The sequence below is a fragment of the Tachyglossus aculeatus genome, chromosome 7 (assembly GCF_015852505.1).
Source record: "Tachyglossus aculeatus isolate mTacAcu1 chromosome 7, mTacAcu1.pri, whole genome shotgun sequence".
In the NCBI taxonomy this organism is placed as follows: Eukaryota; Metazoa; Chordata; class Mammalia; order Monotremata; family Tachyglossidae; genus Tachyglossus; species Tachyglossus aculeatus.
The window spans coordinates 5995351-6003459 of record NC_052072.1 but is presented as its reverse complement, the minus strand read 5'-3'; positions in this window follow the sequence as shown (position 1 = coordinate 6003459).

Sequence of the window (8109 nt, the reverse complement as noted above, 5' to 3'; positions counted from 1 at the left end):
ACTTGTGAATTCAGCAGTAGACTCTGGAAATCGTAGACCACGTGCGGCAGTCGCATCTGTTTTCCAGGAGAGTAGGAGAAATTTTTTCTCTTAAAGCACAAAAGAAATGCTAAGTGTAAACAGGATTATAAATTCATAAATGAGATAAAAATTCTCCCTCGTTTTGGTTTTGCCCACAAGTCCGAATTGTACGTGCAGTGTCTTCAAAACTGATTTGTTAACATACTTTAGGGGTGACGTTTGTCTGTAATATGCTCTCCGTGTTTTGTTTTGTTGTTTTTTTCCCTCCAGGTATGTGCTGCACCCATTGATAATTTCTAAGAATATCCATTTTATCGGTTGATTTGACATGGTTTGGCCCTGTTTTTGCAGTGTGAAAGTGGGCATTAATGTTCTCATAAGCTTTTTGTTTTCCAAAATACAGTTAAATTTGAGTAATTAAGGAAAGTCATCTTATTGTTGGTGGTCAGTCAGAATATTTGTTGGCACTTTCGTCTGAAAAATGTATTCATAAAGGCATTTGAAAATCAAAATGCGCATGTACTTTGTTATTTTTAATATGGGCTTTAAAGTTTTCCGGTTCCATATCATGGACTGACCTAGGTTTTCAGAGGTCGGTCGAGAAACGCGCACCGATCGAGGTCTCAGTCAATTCAGTGCCGCAGCGATGGGCTTCTTTTCCGTAATCAGTGTTCCGCCGTGCTAGCGCATCAGGGAAATGCGAGAATCCACGAAGACACAGCGGATTCCGGCGTCCCGGGACTTTTCATCGAAAGGGAACGTCCGCTACGGCAACGGAAACTCGACCGAGATACGGTCGCCCTTCGAGGCGAAATCTTGACGAAACTGAAATGTTTTCGGAGAAGCCGGCCGCTATTACGAAACCAAGGTATTTTTCTTGGCTCCCTCCGGCGTGCCCAGATATTACAGTTCGTGATACGAAGCAGGAAGCAAAACGCTCTTTTTGGGCCCTCCGATTTTTTTTATAGGGTGGTCGATCTGGGGCACGGATTCATAATGCAAACGAAGGCCTACCCTTAGAGAGCGGAGAAGACTACATCACTCCCCATTTGGATCGGCGTGGGCGTCTAAACTTGGAGATGGGGGAAGCCGTCACTTCATCTAGGTCGTAAGAGGACAGTTCATTGTCCCACGTTAACAAGATGTACAAACTTATCCTTTTTTAGCCACATTACAGTCGTCTGCTGCCATTTTCTAACGTTCCCGGGGGCATCGTTTAGAGCTAAATATCCCCGGCGAGATGATTTGTTTAACTGAAATTCCGATCGATATTTTTAGCTATTAAAAAGTCTATATTTCGGGATCGGCCAGCTTTTACACAGGTTCCGGAGTGACTGATTAGTATCTGCTGAATCGAACCTGGGAAAGAGCTGGCTGAGCACTGTACTTTCCATTCATTTCATTTCTGATGTCGGTAGGTTGTACTTTAATTGAACCGTTCGTAGAAGTAGCTCAGATTTCCCGACGTGAGTGAAGAAGCTTTTATACCGCGTGAAGCTTGTATTTCCATGCTGTAACTGTGAACTTCAGATCGTAACGAATTCTGTGCATTATTAAATACTTGTACGTTTTACAGACACAGTAGTCTCAGATACATAAGCTTGAGGTTTCCGACCCGTATTCTCGAATTCCGGAATTTAGCTTTAAAATCCGTCGCCGTCTGCCTGATGACAGTGGAATAATGAGAATGTTTTTCTGATGAATTTGTTTGCACTATTTCTGTGAATATTAGGATCGAGTTAGTATTCTTCACTCCACCATGTGAAGTTGGTGTTGTGTGTGTGTGTGTGTGTCCATTTTGGGTACATTTGTCAGGTGTTGACAATCAGTTGCCTCAGTCAACTTTCCGTGTGTGCGGATGTAAATAGAAATATACACACACGTATAGATCTATACACAACGTATATATTGACATATCTGTAGGAAATGAGTTAGGGGGTAGAGGTCCTTTGTTAAACACTGGCAAAGCCACTGAGGAGTTGGATGATCCTGTTTTCCCCTTGTATTACAGAATGTGTTTTGCTTTTGTATTTGAAAAAATCAGTATTTTATGTATTTATTTTAGGGGTGAAACATTGGTTCGGCAACACCTAAAGTGCCGTGGGCATTCGTTGACTTTCAGGACAGTTCTTTTCCCCCCTCGTGATGTACCCAGTACTCGGATTGTTGCGATATTTCAAGTTGAACGCTGCCTCCTTTCAGTATCAAACCCGTTAAAAATCACGTTAGACCCATTCAGCGACTCATTCGAATCAATGAATTGCCATTCGCATATGTCGGATCCACCCCTTTTAGGAAGCGATGCTTTCGAAAATCAGAAATGACTTTTTCCAAAGTTCCTGCCACTCGTTCGAATCAGTGAATTTCCATTTGCACATGGCAAATCCACCCCTTTTAGGAAGCGATGCTTTCGAAATCAGAAATGACTTTTTCCAAAGTTCCTCTGTATGAAATGCGCTTCTCAGAATACAGAATAAAGCGTGGGACCGGGTTAACTCTGGGAAAGACGGTCTTGACCCCGGTTACCCAGATAGGTGGATGCAATCCCTTATTGCCAAAGCGATCACATTGATAATGTATGTTTTATTTTAATTATGGCATTACCTGTACCAGGTACCTCGCGTGTCCATCTCCTGTGACACTGAAATGTCATAGGAAATACCGTCCATCTGGACAACCCGTCCGCATTCATCGGGCGCTAGAAATGACTGCACGCGCCGCTGCGGGTGATTCTGTGAGTCGATCGTGTTGGCCCATTTCAAACTACAAAAATCAGCGTCGTATTTACGAGTCCGTATTTGGGACTCTCCCATTTCAGCCAGACCTCATGATATTGGGTTTCTGCCTCTGTTCAAAGTTCTGCCGGCTAGAGGAGAACGGGATAACCGTTAAATGAGAAGTGAGAAGTAAAAGTAAATTATTTCTAAAAAATGAGAAGTAAATGAGAAGTAAAAGTAAATAATTTCCAAGTTTAAAAGTAAATTATTATTAGAAATAACGTCAGGATGGAAAGGTTAGGAGAGATCACCTCAGTATTCATAATAATAATAATGATGGTATTTGTTAAGCGCTTACTATGTACAAAGCACTGATCTAAGTGCTGGGGAGGTCACGAGGTGATCAGGTTGTCCCGGAGGAGGGCTCACAGTTTTAATCCCCATTTTACAGATGAGGTAACTGAGGTACAGAGAAGTGGCCTAAAGCTGACAAGTGGCGGAGCCAGGATTTGAACCCATGACCTCCAACTCCAAAGCCCGAGCTCTTTCCACCGAGCCACGCTGCTTCTCCTGTACAAGTGTGCAGTAATGGATAATGGGGCCTGAGTTTTCTGAAACTGTAATGCTTCGGACTAGCGCGAGGAATAACTGAATATTTTGAGGAGACGCCCTCTGAGATGTCCCCACTGGGAAAATATTTCTTATAGCTGTAAAAAAAAAAATTGGTACCTAAAAATAAGTAGACTTTATGTAGCTCATATCTAATGGAGCGATTCGTGAAATAACTGGTGGAAATCTAACAACTAGGGATCATGGTTGTGGAAGGGTACTATTGCATCTGTCTGGCCAACTTATTAGCACCACAAAGAGTATATTTATTTTATTTTGTTAGTATGTTTGGTTTTGTTCTCTGTCTCCCCCTTTTACACTGTTGGGTAGGGACTGTCTCTATATGTTGCCAATTTGTACTTCCCAAGCGCTTAGTACAGTGCTCTGCACATAGTAAGCGCTCAATAAATACGATTGATGATGATGATGATATGCCTTCGTTTTTCTTCCACCACGTCTACCGACTCTGTGGTATTGTACTGTCCCGAGCACTTAGTACAGTGCTCTGCACCAAGTAAGCGCTCAGTAGGTACCACTGACTGGTTGATTTTTTGCATCACTCTACCAAAGAGACATCCAGGACTAAACGTGATCTGAAAGTGTTCATTTAACAATAATCCCTTTTACAGCCAGAGGATTGTTCTCCTAATCCTGGAAGAAACTAATATTCAAGACTCTGACCTGACAACCAAATGGCCAGTGGCTTTAATTCATTCGTTCCTTCATTCATTCAATCGTATTTATTGAGCGCTTACTGCGTGCAGAGCACTGTACTAGGCGCTTGGGAAGTACAAGTTGGCAACAGAGAAACGGTCCCTACCCAACAACGAGCTCGCAGTCTAGAAGGGGGAGACAGACAACAAAACAAAACGTGTGGACAAAGTGATTTTTTGCATACTTTTATCGTCATCATCATCAATCGTATTTATTGAGCGCTTTCTGTGTGCAGAGCACTGTACTAAGCGCTTGGGAAGTACAAGTTGGCAACATATAGAGACAGTCCCTACCCAATAGTGTAGGGAATTTTCAGCCATCGTGACTTTCCAATCAGTCAAATTTTGCCATTCGCTGTTTTGCTGGTAGCTTTTTAAAATCACGTCAAGGCCCCTCAGGACGGAGAACTAAAAAACCATTTATGCACGTTGCCGATTTCAAATCCGGAGTTGAAATATTCTGATTTTCCGCAAGGCGAATAAGTTGCCCTGAGAGATTCAAAGTAAGCAAACGGTATTCTGTTACTCTTCTCTTTATAAACGGTGCCACGTAACTAATTGAAAATGCTACTGCTTCAGAAGTACCAATTTGTTTCTCAGCACACGCGATCTGTGTTTTCTTTGTGTCCGTTCCTAGTAACTCAGGTAAGAGGGGTTTAAAATAATCAAAAACTGAAATGTGAACTAGCCTTTCTTTAGCTTTTCCGTCTCTCGGAAGTACTCGTTGAAAGAGGAATCACAGAAATGTTATCTTTGTGATCAATATCTGGAGTTGTTCTTTGAGAGAGGTTTTTTTTTTATAGGAGGTATAATGGAAATGAGAGGTCATGGTTTCTATGATGAGTGAGTTGAGTAGTTATGTGGAAAATCTTATTTAAAAAGCAATCTTGGATCATTAGCCACCAGAACTTTTAGGCGAACTGCGAGTCCACCAAGCCATTCCCGGGGAGTCGTAGTTTGCTTTCATTATCTTCATTATTTTCATTATTTTCATTATCATTTCTTTTAGACTGTGAGCCCAATGTTGGGTAGGGACTGTCTCTAGATGTTGCCAATATTTACTTCCCAAGCGCTTAGTACAGTGCTCTGCACATAGTAAGCGCTCAATAAATACGATTGATGATGATTATCCCGTTCCTTAACGCGTCCACCAACTCTGTTGTAATTGTACTCTTCCAAGCGCCTACTCCGGTGCTCCGCACGCGGTGAGCGCTCAATAAATACCATCGATTGATTATCGTGGATTGAAAAAGAAATGTCACCAACCAAGAAACTCTCCAAGCAGCCGCCGTTTCTCCTCATCACAGACTTCAGGGAAAAGATGTGAGCGTTTTGTTTCGTGTTCAGTTGGGACCTCACGAAGACAATAGATCTGCTCACTAAGGTAGTGGGCAACCGTGGCGGTGCTCTGGCCCCCTTGCAATAACACTCACCTACTTGTCGATGGAAATCTCTTTGGTTCTCATCGGAAATCCTGGATTTGCATCCCATCTGAGCGACAACACTCACCTACTTGTCGATGGAAATCTCTTTGGTTCTCATCGGAAATCCTGGATTTGCATCCCATCTGAGCGGCGAAGTAAAAGAGTCTTTGACGGCGGAGACCTTATTTTGCCGCTTCCGCCTCCCGTGCCGCTTTGGCTCCTCGGAGCTCAAATTCCCGAAGGGTTTTTAATCCAGATTTGGCACCGTCCTTGTCGTCGAAAGAAAAAAGATGAGCAGCGAGCAACCCACCCGCCGAGAACAAGCGTCTGGGGTGAAAGGCTGTCGATTTGCGTAAAATCACCCTCCCGTTTCACCAGCCGGTCCCTGCATGTCGGTAGAAATCCCTCAGGCGTTCAGGATATAGTCTTGGTGGAAGAATTCGAAACAGTGGGGTTTATAGGAAATGGGATCTCCGCTGCGTGCTGTCTTTCGACTCGAGGTCAGTGAAAACCTTCATCCTTTCAGAGCCGGAGGTGACACGCAACGCCGAAGATCGTGTTATCGGTGCATGTATGCCACTATCTTCTTAAACTGGTTGATGCCGTTAACTGTCGTTGAAATGTGATACGTAGTTACTGTGGACCCTGTAAATATCCGCCAGAGATGAAAAGTTATTTTGTCATTGTAAATAAAGATGTACAAAGTTCAGGAAATACGCTGCAGTGCAGAAAAGACGATTTAAGACGTTAAATAAATATTGTGCTGTTTCTGGACGGGTGTACGGGCTTTTCATTTTCCCCGGGTGGGTCTTGTTCTTTAGAACAAGCACTGTGCTAAGCGTTGAGGAGGATACAAGGTGATCTGATTGTCCCAGGTGGGGCTCACAGTCTTAATCCCCATTTTCCAGATGAGGTCACTGAGGCACAGAGAAGTTAAATGACTTGCCCAAAGTCACCCGGCTGACAAGCGGCGGAGCCGGGATTTGAACCCGTGACCTCTGACTCTCAAGCCCGGGCTCTTTCCACTGAGCCACGCTGCTTCTCTTGAAGCAGTGTGACCTAGCGGAAAAAGCCCAGGCCTGAGAGAGGACCTGGGTCCTAATCCCCGCTTTGCCAGTTATCTGCTGGGACCTTGGGCAGGTCACAATTTCTCTGTGCCTCAGTTTCCTCAACTAAAACGGGGACTCAAAACCTGCTATACCACCTATTAGACTATGATCCCAATATGGATCAGGAACTGTATTCATTCAATCGTATTTATTGAGCGCTTACTGTGTGCAGAGCACTGTACTAAGCGCTTGAACTGAATCTAACCTAACTCATACCTACACCAGCCTCTGACAAAGCGCTCGGTACAGTGCTCTGCACCCAGTTTTTTAGAACTTGTGTGTCTCGTGTGTGTGTGTGTGCGCGCGCGCACAAAATCTTATATGGACATCAGATGTCAGTTAATAATAATAGTAATAGTTCATTCATTCAATCGTATTTATTGAGCACTTACTGTGTGCAGAGCACTGGACTGAGCGCTTGGGAAGTACAAGCTGGCAACATATAGAGACGGTCCCTACCCAACAGCGGGCTCACAGTCTAGAAGTTATTAGTAATATTAGTTATTAGTAACAGTAATAGGCTGCCTGTCAACCTACGAATCAAGCAAAAACTCCTCCCTCTCGGCTTCCAGGCTGTCCATCCATCCCCTGGCCCGGAATGCCCCCAATCCCTCTGCCCATCCGCCAAGCTGGCTCTCTTCCTCCCTTCAAATCCCTCCTGAGAGCTCACCTCCTCCAGGAGGCCTTCCCACACTCAGCCCCCTTCTTCCTCTCCTCCTCCCCATCCCCCCCGCCCTACCTCCGTCCCCTCCCCACAGCACCTGTCTATATGTTTGTACAGATTTATTACTCTATTTTACTTGTACAGATTTACTATTCTATTTTGTTAATACGTGTTGTTTTGTTGTCTGTCTCCCCCTTCTAGACTGTGAGCCCTCTATTGGGTAGGGACCGTCCATATAAGTTACCAACTTGTACTTCCCAAGCGCTTAGTACAGTGCTCCGCACACAGTAAGTGCTCAATAAATGCGATTGAATGAATGAATGAATGAACAAATACCATCATTATTATTATTATTATCTCGATCGAGATCAAGAAGCAGGTGGCTCAATGGAAAGAGCCCGGGCTTTGGAGTCAGAGGTCAGGGGTTCAAATCCCAGCTCTGCCAATTGTCAGCTGTGTGACTTTGGGCAAGTCACTTCAGTTCTCTGGGCCTCAATTCCCTCATCTGTAAAATGGGGATTAAGGCTGTGAGCCCCCCGTGGGACAACCTGATCACCTTGTAACCTCCCCAGTGCTTAGAACAGTGCTTGGCATATAGTAAGCGCTTAACAAATGCCACCATTATCATTGTTATTATTTGGATTCGCATGCTTTATTCACCCTTCCATCAGCCCCGCAACACTTAGGTAATAATAATAATGGCATTTATTAAGCGCTTACTATGTACGAAGCACTGTTCTAAGCACTGGGGAGGATACAATAATAATAATGATCGCATTTATTAAGCGCTTAATATGTCTAAGGGACTGTTCTAAGTGCTGGGGAGGTTACAAGGTGATGAGGTTGTCCCAC